This window comes from Diceros bicornis, chromosome 34 (genome assembly GCF_020826845.1).
Source record: "Diceros bicornis minor isolate mBicDic1 chromosome 34, mDicBic1.mat.cur, whole genome shotgun sequence".
NCBI lineage: Eukaryota > Metazoa > Chordata > Mammalia > Perissodactyla > Rhinocerotidae > Diceros > Diceros bicornis.
In genome coordinates this window covers 29,849,306-29,865,936 of record NC_080773.1, presented here as the reverse complement: position 1 = coordinate 29,865,936, position 16,631 = coordinate 29,849,306, and the positions used below count along the sequence as shown (strand labels likewise).

At 37.5% G+C, this 16,631-nt stretch overlaps 1 protein-coding gene and 1 pseudogene across 1 annotated transcript in view; both read left to right on the top strand.

Annotated features, from left to right (window-relative positions):
- The window catches only part of LOC131397315 (zinc finger protein 677-like), a 308,052-nt gene that overhangs the window by 94,871 nt on the left and 196,550 nt on the right, over positions 1–16,631 (top strand).
- LOC131397322 (vomeronasal type-1 receptor 4-like) lies at positions 3,373–5,817 on the top strand (annotated as a pseudogene).

Genomic DNA, 16,631 nt, shown 5'->3' with positions numbered 1-16,631 from the left:
ATGTGGAGACTAACATTCTTGCATCTTTGAACCCTCCTTCCTCTCTATCCCTCTAGTTCTCTATCTTGCCACACCCCACACTCTCTGCACCATATTAATTCTCCCAGCCTGTGTCCTCATTGGCCTTCAGTCTGTCACATATATTCTCTCTCTCCTTCTCAATCTCACACACACAGTCACATCCCCAAAACTCCGATGTTACCACTATGAGCTTTGATCTGAAGTGGCCATTATCACAGCATCTTTTAAATATTGCATTTTTTAGATAACATTTTTGTGGGTTATGGCAGGGATGGAAGGATGTGAAATAGGGGAAATGTGCCCCCCTTTTCAAGTATCTAGAGATCTGCAGATACTACAACTCTTCAACCTGTGAACCCTTTTATTAAGATTTATTGGGGCTTATTGGGCCAGTGTGTTTGCATGGTGTGTATCACAGTGTGTATGAGTATCAGTGAGGATATTGTGAGCTTGTAAAGAATGTATATGTAAGTCTGGAAGTGTTCAAGAATATGAGTGTATGTGACTGTATATTGAAGTGTGTTGGTATGCATGTGTATTTGCATCTGTGTGTGCAAATTTAAAATTGTACATCTGTGTGTGTGTCTGTGTGTGTGTAGGAGGGGCTGTCTACAATTATGGCTTTAATTCATTACTTGGAAATTGGGGTGAACTGGATAGTGGACCAGAGTCCAACATTGGAATTGTTTTGTGGAGAAACCCAAAGATTAATTAAAATAGATGTGAAGGTTCCTGGTGAGCGTTCCACACATTTTTTTAATTGAGGTATAATTGGCATACAACATTAGTTTCATGTGTACAAGGTAATGATTCAATATTTGTATATATTATAAAAAGATCACCACAATAAGCATAGTTAATATCTGTCACCATGCATCCTTACAGAATTTTTCTCTTGTGAATTGAGGAAGCAACAACTTATCTGACATTTAAGGAATAGTAGAATCAGCCTGATTAACCATCAGTGATTCTATTTGTGAGAGACACCTATAAATTTCTACCTTTCCATGGGTATTGTTCCTTTTAGACTTCCTGTTCCTATAGGGGGAAGGAGGAAAGGTCAATATACATAAAGTGCATTTTGCTAGAAAACTTCCATGTCACCTAGACTACGAAATTAATTGGCATTGATTTGTATGAAAAAGTCTGTTTTCTAAAGTTAATTATTGTCATGTTCTTCCTTTTATTTTTATTGCTTTGAAAATCCTTCTAAGGTATTTTGTTTTAATTTCTCAACCCACAACTTAAGTGACAGAACAGATCAGTGGTGTGAAAATTAGTGAAGAACTCACTTAGGATAGAAAAACATCTCAAGGCAGCAGAAAATCCAGTGAGACATATAAGCTTTGCTGCTGGTCCCTCATATGTCAGACCTCAGTATTTCCTGCTGCCTCTATATGAGTCCCTGTCTGCCTCCAGGGATTAAGGAAAAGAAAGACTTTTTTTCCCCAAAAACTGCAATAATCCCTTTGGAGATGATAACTACAAACTTTTAATTGTGTGTTTTTTTGTTTTTTTTTTTAGCAACTGGGAAAAAGTTTTTCACAATAATCTCAGTCCCCAAAGCCTCTTGTCTTATTGCAGCTACAGGTGAAAAGATAATTGCAGTTCTGAGGGGAGGTGAGGTCACAGAAAAATAAACCCATATGTAGTGGTCTGGCTGCCCCCTCCCTCTCACACAAGCACTGATTGTTGTGATCACGACCCTGAGGCCATCTTCCTAGCAGCCAGAAGGAAACAGATGAGAATTTTCTATATCAGTCTGAGAGTCAGAGTCTACAAGCAAGGAGGGATATCATTGTCTTGGTAAGTGATAATATCAGAAGAAGGGAATCATTTGGATTTGAACCTGGTCCAATGCCAAAGCCACACAGGAAGGAGCAATGATTCTGAGACATGAGCTGAGCTGGTAAAGATTAGTAGGGGTCCTACACCACACACGGATACCTGAGACCTCCAAATGTAATTTAGTGTAATCCTCACTGACAGTGAGTGCTGATGTTTAATCCAAGTGATAATGAAACCTGATTTTCTAATGTCAGAAATGACTGTATTGTGGACATATATGTGTAGTCAGGTAACTTAAAGGAATCATACAATAAATTTTCTGGGTTACTAGATGTGTACCAATAGCACTTCCATGATTAACAAAAGCTAGAATAAATCTATAGGAATCATCTAATTCCTTGCAAAAATAGTGTATATGAATGACAATTGCTGGAATGGAAATATTTTCTCTAACTCTGGGTGTATGAAGTTCTTAATGGAGACAGTAATTGTTCCCTACTGAAAACATTCATGGTTGGCTGATTCTGATGAGACCATTTTCCATCTTCAAATTAGGGACGGAGCATTTAAAGAAATAATAATGTTACAAATGGGTTTCTGCTAGCAGGTATCAGGCACAAAAGTATCTTGTGATTTATTCTCTGGTTTAAAAATATTCTCATATCAGTTCCAAGCTCTGCAATTTCAATTTATAAAATAGAAGGATTTCACATTTTAAAAAATTTTATTTTTCATACATGTCTTATATTTTAATATTTCACAAATCTTGACTTATTGTTATGTTAATTAACTGATTCATTTATGATTTGAAATCAGTATATTCATTTTATGTGCTACACTATTTTAGTATGTATTTGTGCTTTAAATCTTATAGTTTAGGGCACAATATGGTGTTCAATGATTCCTGTGTAAGATGTCATTCCATTTCTGTCATAAAAGAAATTTCTTGTTTCTGTGGCTAATCCAATATAAAGCCTATAGTGTATGCTTTCAATACAATATTTCACGGAGCAGGTCTCTACAGAATTATACTAAAATCAGTGCATCTATATTTTATTAACAGCCAGCCATGGTGATCTAGTGGTTAAGATTCAACACTTGCACCACCACAGCCAGGGTTCATCTCCTGGTCAAAGAACCATACCACCCATCTGTTGATTGTCATACTGTGGTAGCCGTGTGTTCCTGTGATGCTGAAGCTATGTTACTGGTATTTCAAATACTAGCAGTTGGTTGACAGGTTTCAGCAGAACTTCCAGACTAAGAAAGACTGGAAAGAAGGACCTGGCCACCCGCTTCCAAAAACATTGGCCATGAAACTCTATGAATACTAGCAAATCATTGTCTGATATATCACAGGAAAATGAGAGGATGGAGGCCAAAAGACCAGGCAGGGTTCCACTCTGCTGTACACAGGGTCGTTAGGAGTTAGAATTGATTTGATGGCCCTAACAACAACAATATTTTATTAAATAATGTAAACCTTTATTCATAATCGGTGTCGGCCTATACAATAAACATTAAAAAGTAAATTGCAACTTCTTGCAAAAATGTAACAAAATACCACCGAATCTAAAATAAAATGGCAAGGTGTGAAAACATCTAATTATGTATCAGTATTTTGTCTAAGAACATAGTTAACTACCATAGCTTTGTTAAAATAGCTCTGTGTTTAAATGCACTGCCATTTTACCAGTCTAGCAAGGTTCTACTATTCACTTGTCCCCAAATAAGGGTTTAAATTTGGACAAATCATTAACCTTTATCTGCCTCTTTGTTCCTTATCTTTTCAATGAAAATACTGGTTCTGACTCTTTCAAAAATTCATGAAGAATACACGGTAACTGCATACATGGCTTTTATGTAGTAATCCTTATTCTCTGAAAGATCTTTCAGTGTTAGACATTCAACTCTCAGACACCTATTCAAAAGGAAATATTGTAAATAATTATTTTCCAGTGGCAACTAATGTAAGGGAAGTATATTGAAATTTCAGTTGACATGATACATAGAGCTCATGCCTCATTTTCCTGTGCGGGAATCTCTGGCTCAGAAGATGACTGTCAATCTCTGGGATTTGACAGAATTGCCACCAGGGATTTGGTGATGGGAATGATGTTTTTATTACAGACTATAGTTGGAATCCTGGGGAATTTCTCTCTTGTTTACCATTTTGTCTTTCTTTACTTCACATGATGCAGGTGTAGGTCCACAGATTTGATTCTCAAGCTCCTGACTGTAGCCAACCTCTTAGTTATTCTTTCCAAAGGAGTCCCAGAAACTAGGGCAGCTTTTGGATTGAAACTTTTCCTTAATGATTTTGGATGCAAACTTCTTTTCTATGTTCACAGAGTAGGCAGGGATGTGTTTGTTGGCACCATCTGCCTCTTGAATGTCTTCCAGGTGATCACGGTCAGTCCCAGGAAGTCCAGGTAGGCAGAGCTTAAAGTAAAAGCTACCAAGTACCGAGGCACCTCCAACATCCTCTGCTGGATCCTGAACATGATGCTAAATATTCTGGTTCCTTTTCATATGACTGAGAAAAGGAACAACACAATCATCAGAAAGAAAACAGATCAGGGGTACTGTTATAACAGTATTTTATGGAAAAATCACACAGTCTCTCTGTGCTATTAGTATTATTCCATGATGGTTTCTGTTTGGTGCTGATGATCTGGGCCAGTGGCTCCATGGTTGTCATTCTGCACAGGCACAAGCAGAGCGTCCGATACATTCACAGGAACAATCTCTCCCCCAGATCCTCCCCTGAGACCAGAGCCACACAAAGCGTCCTTGTCCTGGTGAGCACCTCTGTATCTTTGTGGATTCTCTCTTTTATCTTCCACATTTGTTTGACAGTTTTTAACAATCCCATTTTGTGGCTGAAGAACATTTCTACACTGATCACTGCATGTTTCCCAACTGTTAGCCCCTACATTCTCGTGAGCCATGACCCCAGAGTATCTAGGTTCTGGTTTGCCTGGAATGAAATACAAAATCCCCTAAACTTATCATAAATATGTAAATTATATGCATATTCACAATGGTTAGTTGTTTACTCATTAATCCTTTCCAGTGTATAAGCATATTTATGAAATATTCACATTACAAGAGAGTGATAAACAAGTTAGATTGAGCTTCTGTTCCTAAGTAAATAACACCACCAATAGCAATGATAAATGAAATGTGACATATTTATCAAGTTTAATATATATGTAATTGAACTTTGTTCTTGTTTCCAGTGCGGGGGGTCAGAGTCTATGTAGTGTAAAAATAGTGGTTCCAGAAACAATGTGGAGATTATGGAGAAGCTTTTAAGAGTGTAACTTGCAATTTGATATAATAAATGTTCAGGACATATTATCTATAGGATTGTAGAAAAAGTTCCATAAAACAGAAAAACAAATGAGGTTGTCAATCAAGAAACTGGAGGAAGGAAAATTCTCCCACATAAAAATAAAGTACATAGAGTTAAGCTGGAGGGTATATACAATTTCAGAGATTAGACACATTGAGCATCAACTATAAGTTTTAGACATTCCATCCTTAGAGAGAACATAATCATTTGAGATAAGATATTAGAAAGAAGGGTAGTATATTTGAAACAATTTCATGTAGAATTGGCAATGTTGAACTGAATCAGGAATATGAGATCACAGAAATATGTTTTTGCTTATTTTTAAAAGATATCAAGGAAGCGTTAGCTATTAAAATGCATTCTGTCTGGGAAAAATTCCTCGGGTATTTAGATCAATACAAGGCAGAATTTTCTATTATGTGAAGATGCCAACTGGGAATTTTGGCAGAACAGGTTCCAAGGTGCACTCCCCTGTCTTTAAGTTGAGGAAATAAGGGTGTGGTGGAAACTTCCATTAATCATGAAGCAGTGGGGGAGTGGCCACTTGGAGGGGTAAGTCATGAATCTATAGTGTACATGTGTCATTTTTGGCCTGTGGATATTCAAAGGAATAAAATGGATATTTCCTCTATTTTAGAAATGCTTTTAATATAGACCTCACCATATTTACATTATAAAGCAGACATAAAGGACTAAGGTTTCAAATATTTGAAAAATAAGGAATTATTTTGACCTAATGGATATATGTAGAACTTTCTGCTGAAAAAAATGGAGAAATATGTTTTAAGATCACGTGATTCACTTTGAAATATTTAGATACATATTAAACATCAAACAATATGCTTCTGTGTGTATATACAATACATACATACATATTTGTGTGTTTGCATGTACATATACACATATATGTTGGGGTATCTGTGTGTTTATATACGCATATATATAAATATACAATAAGTCAAAGTATTTTTAGATTTCATCCATCAGTAACATTGTAAAATTATAAATTAAGAAATAAAATAATACTAATTACCATAATTGCAAGTTGCTTCAACATTTAAGTCTAGTCTGAATTATATATGTATATACATCCACCTGTCACTGTTAAGTTGGTTACACTTACATGGAATATATTTTTCATTTTCCTACATAAATATTTATATTTTAGCTGTCTCTCTTAGAAAAATATCCAACTAAATATACTAAAAATATATGACTTTATTAGGAGTCATCTTTTTTTTTTTTCTTTTGTGAGGAGGACTAGCCTTGAGCTAACACCTGATGCCAATCCTCCTCTTTTTTGCTGAGGAAGATTGGCCCTGGGCTAACATCCATGCCCATCTTCCTCTACTTTATATGCGACGCTGCAACAGCATGGCTTACCAAGCGGTGCGTCGGTGTGCGCCGGGATCCAAACCTGCGAACCCCAGGTGGCTGAAGCGGAGTGCGCACACGTAACCGCTGCGCCACCAGGCCAGCCCCAGGAGTCATCTTTAAAGTGAACATAAAAATGGATATATTTGGGAATGGATTCTTCAATTTTTGGATACCCCTCATTGCACCTGTTCCATTTTCCCATTCTTTCCTCTTTAACTATCAACAAGTTAAAATAACTCTATATTTTGCCCTTTTACTTTGTAGGTAGGATAATCAGTTGGTTGAAATTACATGGAATGTATTTTTCTTGTTAGTAAATTTAATTCTTATATTTTAACTCTATTGCTTGAAAAAATGACCAGTTGACTTTAGTAAAATATGTTTAACAAGATTAATTAGTGTACTTATTTTTAATACAATAATAGTTACATTGGGGATTGGATTTACCAACTTACTGTGTGGTCTTCTTTACACCTGTTGTACATTCCTGGTTTTTCTATATAAACTTTTCCATGCTAATTTTTTAAATAATTCTACATTTTACCTCATTCACTTGGAATTTGTACAATCAGTATCTTTTCATTTCTAACTGAGATATTACAGTATACTTTGAAAAATTAATCAGAATGTAGATATGGAACATATTTAACCTCCTCCTAGATGGTGTGATGCCAATCCAACAATAATCTAAGTTCTTCCAATTCTTTCATTGTTCATCTATATGTAAAACTGTAATGTCACATGCGTGAGATTTATGTCATGCATAAATGTAGAGCTCAATGAAATTTCACAAACTGAACATACCTCTGTGCTCAACACCTAGATTTAAAAAAATAATAGAATATGGTAACATTCACCAGAAACCACTCTTTTCCTTCTACCAGTCAATACTTCTACTGAGTAACCAATATCCTGACATCTAAGAACACAGCAGTCTTTCACCCTGTTTTCAATTGCATGCAAATAAAACAATACAGTATTCATTTATTTGTTTTTTATTTCTTTTTTTGCCTACATAGTTTAAGAATTTACCATAATTGTATATCAAATAATTAATTTAATCATTCCTCTGCTGATATTCACTTGAGTGCTTTTCAGTTTGGAGCTCTTAGAACTAGTACTCATACGTAAATACTTTTCACTTTGGGAGTCATGTGTATACATCTTGGGTATACATAGGGCAGTGGAAATTTTGACTGTATGTTTCCATATCTAATTTAATTACATACTGTGAAATGTTTTCCAAAAGGCTTTTTTCTTAGCCAGTTTTCACACCTACGAGCAGAGCATGAAATTCCTGGTTTATCCACATCATGCCAACACCTGGTATTTTATGTCATTTGCATATTAGTATTCTCGTTGGTGTGTAATGTTTCCAGGTAAGGGTTTTATTTGTATCATTTTATTACTAAGGAATTTGAATATGTCTTCACATGTAAATACAGTTTGAATAACGTTTGGGTAAAAGTTTGAGTAATTTTTTAAAAAATTATTCTTTGGTATATTTTTGCCACTTTTCTATTGTATTTCTTTTTCTTGTTGATTTGCAGAACTTTTTCATATAGGCTGAATAAAAGTTTTTTCTTCGGGCGCTATCATTTAATGAACAACAACTCTTAATTTTACTATAATGTAATTTGTCTTTTCTTCTGTTATAGTCCATAGTTTTTGTTCAGTGTGAGGAATATTGGCCATAATAAGAAGGAAGAGATTATCCCTTTTGTTTTCTTCTATGAATTACAGTATTAATTTTTAAAATTCAGTTCAGAAATCCACTCAGAAAGACTTTGTTATGATGTGGCTAGCAAATGATATTGTTTTCCCATGAGGCTAATAAAATTCAATTGATTTAGAAAATGTCATTTTCTGGTTTCTTGCCTTTTCTCCACCTATTATTGTTTCACCAGGTAACATCACATCAATCTCAGAGCTGACTTTTCAATGAATCCTTGTGGTCATTCTTCCCATTTCTTCTTGCTTCCTAAAGACTTTAGCAATCCCATGGCATCACAAATCATAGTCTTGGAGTCCAGAAGCTTTAACGGGGCTTTTTGTTCAGAAGACAATTTTCTCATATTTAAAGGGAGAAGTCAACCCAACTGTGACAAATTTCCCCCATTCATCTCTCTCGTTTTCTATATCTTTTATCAGCTTCTGTTCAAAAATATCTTATCAAGGATAAGACAATATTTTGTATAACGAATAGCCTTCAATGCAGCGGGTTATTCTTTATCAAGGGTGAAGGACTGTATAATTACTTGACCAATATAATAAAGATAATGCTTTTCTCTGAGACAAAAGACGGGCATGTTGTCTAATGACCAATTTAAAATATTGGAGTTTCCAAAGTTTCTGGATTCTCAGCTGTGATGCAGATCTTCAGTGTGTACAGAGACCCCCTGGGCCTGTTTGCAATCACTGCACAGTATTTGGGAAGGGCAAGGAAAAGAAGGTCCACATGAAGCTCTTGCTCCCAGTTGTAACATGAAAAATTAAGTCTCTTGTTGCAGGCCTAGGATATTCATGTGTTCTGCCACCATCCATGAAATTGACATCCTAATTATTTGCTACCAGATGGTGTAAAATTTAAGACCCTTCTTCATTTTTTAGGTTTTGCAGACAGTGAAAGGGACCATGCTTTGGGTGAAGATTCAAAGGAATCTGAGTCCTGGGCTGACAACTGTGTTATGCTGGGAGCACCAGGAAATCTGGGGCCATCTGGGAGGGGCTGCTTGGAATATCCTCTGTGGGGAGCCCTATACATTTATACCACTGGAGGGGTTCAGAACGAGCATCCCCAAAATGTGCCAATTTGGCACGTGGTTTATTTTGAAGTGAAGATAATCAAGGCTTGAAAGACTCAGGAAGGGCTTTTTTCCTCCACCATAACTGCCTAAAAGAATTTAGATAGAGAGCCTGGTCTAGAAAGAGAGCTGTCACCAGAGAGAACTGCAAAGAGCATGCACTGTGTGTGGTGAGTGGGGGAGCTTGGCAGGGCCTGTTAGTTCAAAGTCCTCTCTATGTGCCATTGTCTCTGCCTGGCATGACAAACATTTATTTACCAAATATTTTTCTTATTAACTTCCTGTGAATTGTCTTCTTTCCCTGTGAAGCACAATTCCCCTACTCCTTTCTCCTTAGCTCAGGATGAAATAGAATCCTCAATTGTCTAACTGCCTTTGAAACTCTTGTGTCTATATGAGGTTCCCATAAATACGTAATTAAATTTGTTTTTCTCCCATAATCTATCTTAAGTCAATTTAATCAGTAGACCATCCAAAAGAACTTAGAAGGGTACAGAAAAATATGTTTGTCCTCAAAATTTGGCAAGTGAGAGAGGAAGAAATTCACTGGCTGGGTACTGCTGACTCTGAGGCTGCTGCAGCTAGAGATCTCAGGACCTCTGACAAAAGGACAGCAGAAGCTGAGGATTCTTACCACATCAGTGTCTTGGATCTCTCCCTGCAGGGTTCAGTGGAAGCGAGAGTGGTGAGATAATTTTTTGTTTCTTCTTCTAAATTTAGATTAGCAAGAGCAAATATTTGTGCAACTCATTTATTGGGTAAAGCAACTCTGGTAAAGATATGTTCAGAGAACTCTTGGTTCTTATTTATCCTCTTCCTCCCAGAGATGGTCCCTGTTTTTCGTGGGTTTTTTTTTTTTTTTTGTAAGTGTCTGTTGCATCAATTCTCATAAGGAGAAAAGTCACAGGGTAGAATGCAGGTATAGATCCTATAGGCCTGCTGCTCGAGCTGGCCTCATATACTGGTGAGTTCATAGATCTCACCAGAATGGCACCTGTTTAGACAAACTTTGCTGTGAGTTAATGTGCACAGGAGGTAAAGGTTATTGCTAAAGGTCAATCTTGGAAGCCAAAGCTGAAAAATTGGTGGGCATAGGTTGAGCACTTAAAAGCTATTAGAGCACTTGCCACTTAACTCAAAGACTCTCAGGTTAGGATAAGTTGGTCAAGAAACAAGTTAGATTGATACTAGGTCACTACCAACCTCAAGAAAATTTCCATGCAATGAGATATTCTGTGAAACACTACACAACTCTCAACTCAGTGGCACATCCCTCTTAGCTATTAGTTTGACTTCAAGAGAACCAAGACTTAGCTAAAACTGTTAATGTACATATATAAGAAAAATCAAATGAGGTTTTCTTTTTTTGTTGTTCTGTGTCTTGAGAGCTTGGCTTTGTGACCAGTGAGAATATTCTCTTGGATCTCCACCAGCCAGAAGGTGAATGTAACAGTGTGCATCTTGGTGACCAGTTGAATAGACTGGGTTCTGAGAAACGAAGACACAAGCAGCACTCTCTTTGGCTGACTGTGCCAAATCTCAGAAGAATTTGTCATAAGGAGTCCCAGTCCATAAAAGTCTTTCTAAATCTCAACCTTTCTTGTTTTGTTAGTGCTTGAAAAGTCTTATTCCAGTAGTGCCTGCTTGGTGTCATAGATTAGTGGATCTATGTTTGGAGGCATATTATTTTCTTGTAGGTAACAAGAAACACAGTTTTCAGTAGATCATTTGTACCACCTATAACAGAGAAAGCTTCACTTTCCTAGGTGAATATTGGGAGTGAACATTTTGGATCTTGTGAGAGCTCATCATTTGAACTCTCCTTTGGGATGCCTCTTCTGTCCATAGTTAACTCATAAAAAGGCTTATTGGTTTGAGTTGCTATTGATATTAATAGAGGATCCTACTCATCAACGGCCAGGTGATGGATCCTTTGCATTGGATAAACTTCTATATTTGAAAAAAGTTTTAGAGAGCTCTCATCTTAAAACAATTGTCTTATTGGAAACTATGGAAAGGCCAAATTAAAAAGTGGATACAGGGGGACAGTGTCAAGATGGCAGTGTAGGTGGACTCTGAACTTACCACCTCCCATGGGCACAAAAAATTTACAGCTACTCTTGGAACAGTTACTTCTGAGAGAGAACTGAAAACTCCATAAAAAGATCCCCTACAACAAGGGAGAGAGCTGACTGAGGTTGAAGAGGCAGAAATTCCTTTCTGGAGAGAAAAAAGCCACCTTCACAAGCCGTGGTGCTTCCCGGCTGCCAAGGAGCAATGTTAATGTACGAAGCCTTCCCTGGATGTGTGGGGGATCTGAGCAGGGGAGCATAAGCAGCCTTTTGACTCAGCACAACTGAGGTGAGTGTCATAACATGTGGCTTTGCTGGCTAGTAACAACAGTGGGAATACTCATAGAAAAACTATCAGACATAAGGGAAGAAAAGCCTGCTCTTAAAGGGCCTACACACAAATCCACCCATTTTGGAAAGCAACCTAAATCACCAGAAAGAAAGGTGTACAGTCCTTTGGTGAAGAGACTCACCTGATAGGCTTCGGGTGAATCATGGTGAGAGGTGAGACCTCTCCAGGGACTGAGACATTGGCAGCAGCCATTATTGTGACCTAGTACAAGCATGCTGACACAGATGCTGGCAAACGCCATTGGAGTTCTTCCCCTGGCCTGTCAGACTGGGGTCTGCCCCACCCACTAGAGCACCAGTTTAATCCAGCTTGGCCAGGGCAGGCAGCCCACCCTAGGGACTGGCTTCATACAACAGTAAGCCCTCAGGCAACTTGTGGGCCCACACAGGTGGGATGCCTGAATTCTCTGCAGCTGGGTGAGTGGATCCACCTCTGTGGGGCAGGGCGTGGTGGAGGAGCGGGTGGAAAGTGGGGGACATTGGTGGAGTGTGTGGGACCTCTGTAGTGGGGTGACTGGATCTGCTTCAGTGGGTCGTGGCAGGCACATGGGGTAGGACTGTGATGATAGGGTGTGTGGCCATGTGGGTGGTGGGGCTTGTCAGCTACAGCAGACTGGTGCTTCTCAAACAGCCACATAAGGGATCGACCCCATCTTGCAAAGCCTGAAACAATTAGTTGATCCCATGTCTGGGGCTGGCCCCACACAGCTGCAATCTCAGACTGCTGACAACAGCCTTGCATGCCAGAGGCCTACAGCAATTGTAAGCCCCTGAGCCTAGCAACAGATGCACTGGGGGCCTACTCATTTAAGAGAAAAACTGCAACAGGAATGTGCATTAGACCTTGCAGCCCATTGTGCTGGGGCTCCCCTAGCCCGCTAAAGTGAATGAAGGGTCCATAGCAACCACACACAGCTGAGCATTAAAACCAGCCTGCTGAGTGGACAGCTCAGCCTCCCTGGGCACCTGCAGCAAGAGCAACCCTGCCACAACAGAAGGACACATGTAGCCCACACATGGGTTACTTCTAGAACATTTGGAACTGGTGTTGAGAGAGAAGCACACTGCTGGGCCTCAGGAGGCATCTCTTACATAAGGCCACCCATCCAAGATCAGGAGACATAGCTGACCTACCTAATACACAGATATAAGCACCAATAAAGAGGCAAAACGAAGAGTCAAAGGAATACATTCCAAGTAAAGGAACAGGACAAAACCCCAGAAAAAGAATGAAATAGAAATAGAAATAAACAATCTACCTGACAAAGAGTTCAAACAAAAAGTCATAAGGATGCTCACTGATCTTGGGAGAAGACTGGAGAAACTCAGTGAGAACTTCAACAAAGAATTGGAAAATTTCATAAAAAGAACCAATTACAAATGATGAATACAATACTGGAAATGAAAAATTCACTAGAGACTCAATAGCAGAGTAGATGATACAGAAGAATGGATCAGCAAGCTGGATGAAAGACTAGAAGAAATCACCCAAGCTGAACAGATAAAAGAGAAAAGCATTAAAAAGAATGAGGACAGTCTAAGAGACCTCTGGGACAACATTAAGGACACTAACCTCCGTGTTATATGTGTTCCAGAAGAAGAAGAGAGAGACAAAGGGGCAGAGACTCTATTTGAAGAAATAATTGCTGAAAACGTTCCTAACCTAAGGAAGGAAACAGACATCCAGGTACAGCAAGCATAGAGAGCATCAAACAAGATAAACCCAAAAAGACCCACACTAAGACACATTGTAATTAAAATGTCTAGAATTAAAGAGGAAGAGAGAATCTTAAAAGCCACAAGAGAAAGGCAAGAAGCTACAATCAAAGGAAACCCAATAAGGCTATCAGCTGACTTCTCAAAAAAACTGATGCAATGCATTAAGAATTCAAAATTGAAAAAGAAAATATAGACCCATTAGTTAGAACTAATGGGTCTATATTGAATCTTGTGCCACAAAACAAGGAAACACATATTATTTTTAAAGTCACATGAGAAAGTTAGAAATATATACCACGTATTAAACTACAAAGCAAGCGAGAATTAGGTGTGTGTGTGCAAGTTTGCATTTGCGTGTACGTGTTTTTCTCTCTATATTTCTGTATGTACATGTACAAATATAAATATATGAATATGTGTAAAATAAGTCAAATTGTGTCTGTTTTCCATCAGTCAACTTTTTGGGAAAAGTAAATCATGAAATAAAAGATACTAATTACAACAATAACAAAGTGGTCTAAGCTTAAAGTATGTGATGGATTGAATTGTGTCCCCTCAAAAATTGTTTGTTGAATCCCTAATCTCTAATATGACTGTATTTGGTTATAAGGCATTGGAAGAAGTAAGTATGATTAATGAGGTCATAAGGGTGGAGCCCTCATCCAGTAGTACTGGTATCCATATAAGTAGAAGAAGAGACACCAGGAGTGCTCATGAACAGAGACATGGCCATGGAAGGCACAGCAAGGAGACAGGTGTATGCAAGCCAAGGAGAGAGGCCTCGGGAGATATCAACTCTGTCAGCACCTTGATCTTGGACTTTTCACTTCCAGATTTGTGGGAAAATAAATTTCTGTTATTTAAGCATTCCAGACTGTGGTATTCTGTATAGTAGACTAATACCAAGTCTATTCATCTGATGTTTATATCACCATGCTACTTGTTTAATTGTTTATAATTACATGGAATATATTTTTCCTTTTTTCGAATTTAACCCATATATTTTAGCTATGTATCTTAAAAATGTAGCCAAGTGAATATACTGAAATATGTTTGACATTAACAAGAGCAATTACTCTATGTTCAATATAATAATAAATATATTTCAGATCAAACTTACCAATTTATCATGTGTTCTTCATTACACCTGTTTTATGTTCTTAGTTTTTTTTATCTTAGCTTCTCTTATATTATTTTTAAAATAATTCTCTATCTTGTGACTTACGCTTGGATGTAGTCTATTCATTATGCTTTAGTTTTAGTTTAGAAATTATAGCATACTGTTAAAAACTAATCAGAGTGATGTTACTTAATACATTCAATCTCCACCTGGGCAGCATGATAGGTATCCAACAGTGCTCTATTACCCTCTTCCCAACTTGTTTTGTTTTTTTTTCATTGTTGATCCATACTAAAAATAAAATGAATGTCACCTGTAGGACATAAATGTTGATTTTAATAAAATTTTGAAAACTGAACATACCTGTCTATGTAACACATATATCATAAAACAATATTATCAGCCCCCTCCCCACCAAAACCATATTTTGGTCTTTCATGGTCACTATCTCTAAGGTTATACAGTATTTTTATATCTAAGAGCATATGTAACTTTTGGCCTTTTTTTTTTTTTACTTTTGCATAAATAAGAAAGTGCTCCTTTATTCATTTTTAACATTTTCTTTCCCTATGTTGTTTATGAATTTATCTGTATTTTTGCATGTTGCTGTGGTTTATTCATTGCTGTATATTATTCTCCTACTTGGATATCAAAGCATTAATTTAATTATTCCACTGTTGATGTTAATCTGAGTGTTTTCAGTTTGTGGCTATTAGGAACTGTACTGATATATAAATTCTAGAAATTTTCCAGAAATTTTCTTAAGTGACTAATGTGCAAATAAGATTTGGGTATATATATGTTAGTGAATTGTTGGGCCATAGGTTTACATCAGTTCAAATTTATTAGCGTGAAATATTTTCACAAAATAGATTTTTTATACTAATTCTCACACCCATCAGCAGTGTACAAGATTCCTGGTTTAACAACATCCTGACGATACTGTTCATTTCTATCATTCAAGTTTTTTTGTTGGTATGTGAAGATATCAGATGATGGTTTATTTTGCATTTCCTTGATTACCAAGAAATTTGAACATCTTTTAACAAATTAAATAGCTTTTTGGTATCATTTTTAAAGTAGATTTTGATTTATTTTACTTTATTTTTGATTTTATTATTTTATATTTTTATTGCAGTAACATTGGTTTATAACATTATATAAGTTTCAGGTGTACATCATTAGAATTCTATTTCTGCATGGATTACATCATGTTTTTTCTAATGTTTTGTCTATATTTTCTGTTTATTTCTAGGAGTTCCTTATATATGTTGGATACAAGTCCTTTCTTGGTTCTCTCAATCTCTCTCCTTCAGCCTCATCTTTAGACGAAGATCAGCTCTTAATTTTCATATAACCTAATTTGTCATTTCCCCATTAGAATAGGGCCTGGTGGGTGCCCTATGAATTTATATTGGGGAGGATAATTCTGGGCATCCAGTCCCTAAGACTTGGTGCTCCACTTGGGGCCAGGTGGATTGAAGGAGGTGCTGGATCAATGTCCCCAAGAACTTGTTCTGGTACCCTGTGTGCATGTGCAATGGATTGGACAGGGAGGAAGACAGGCAATGGAGGGAGAGACGATCAAGACTCCATTGAAGAGACAGCATGGAATTGATAGGAGGAATGATTTATGCTACAGATTATGTTCTTAGATAGGCCTGAGCTCTGAGTTCAGGATGCAGCTGCAAGTTTAGCCCTGATGTAAGGGGGATGTGCCATGATTCCTCTGGGAGCATAATCTACACCTGCAACATTTGGATGAAAACCTCTTGGAGCACAGGCATTCTGAGGAGTGATTTTCTAGGCCAAGAGTGACACAGCCCAAGACATTGTCCTGGGAACTAACCTCATTCTGTACAAGAAGGGGCTGGAGGGGCTCCACCATTTTGGAAGCAGGAGGCATCTTTAATTACTTGTTTTTGCTCAAAGCCTCTGGTATTCCTCAGGTTCCCCATCCTGGGGGAGACATTATGGAGGCACCAAAAAAGAAAAGTAACCAAATCATAAAGAGTGCCTTA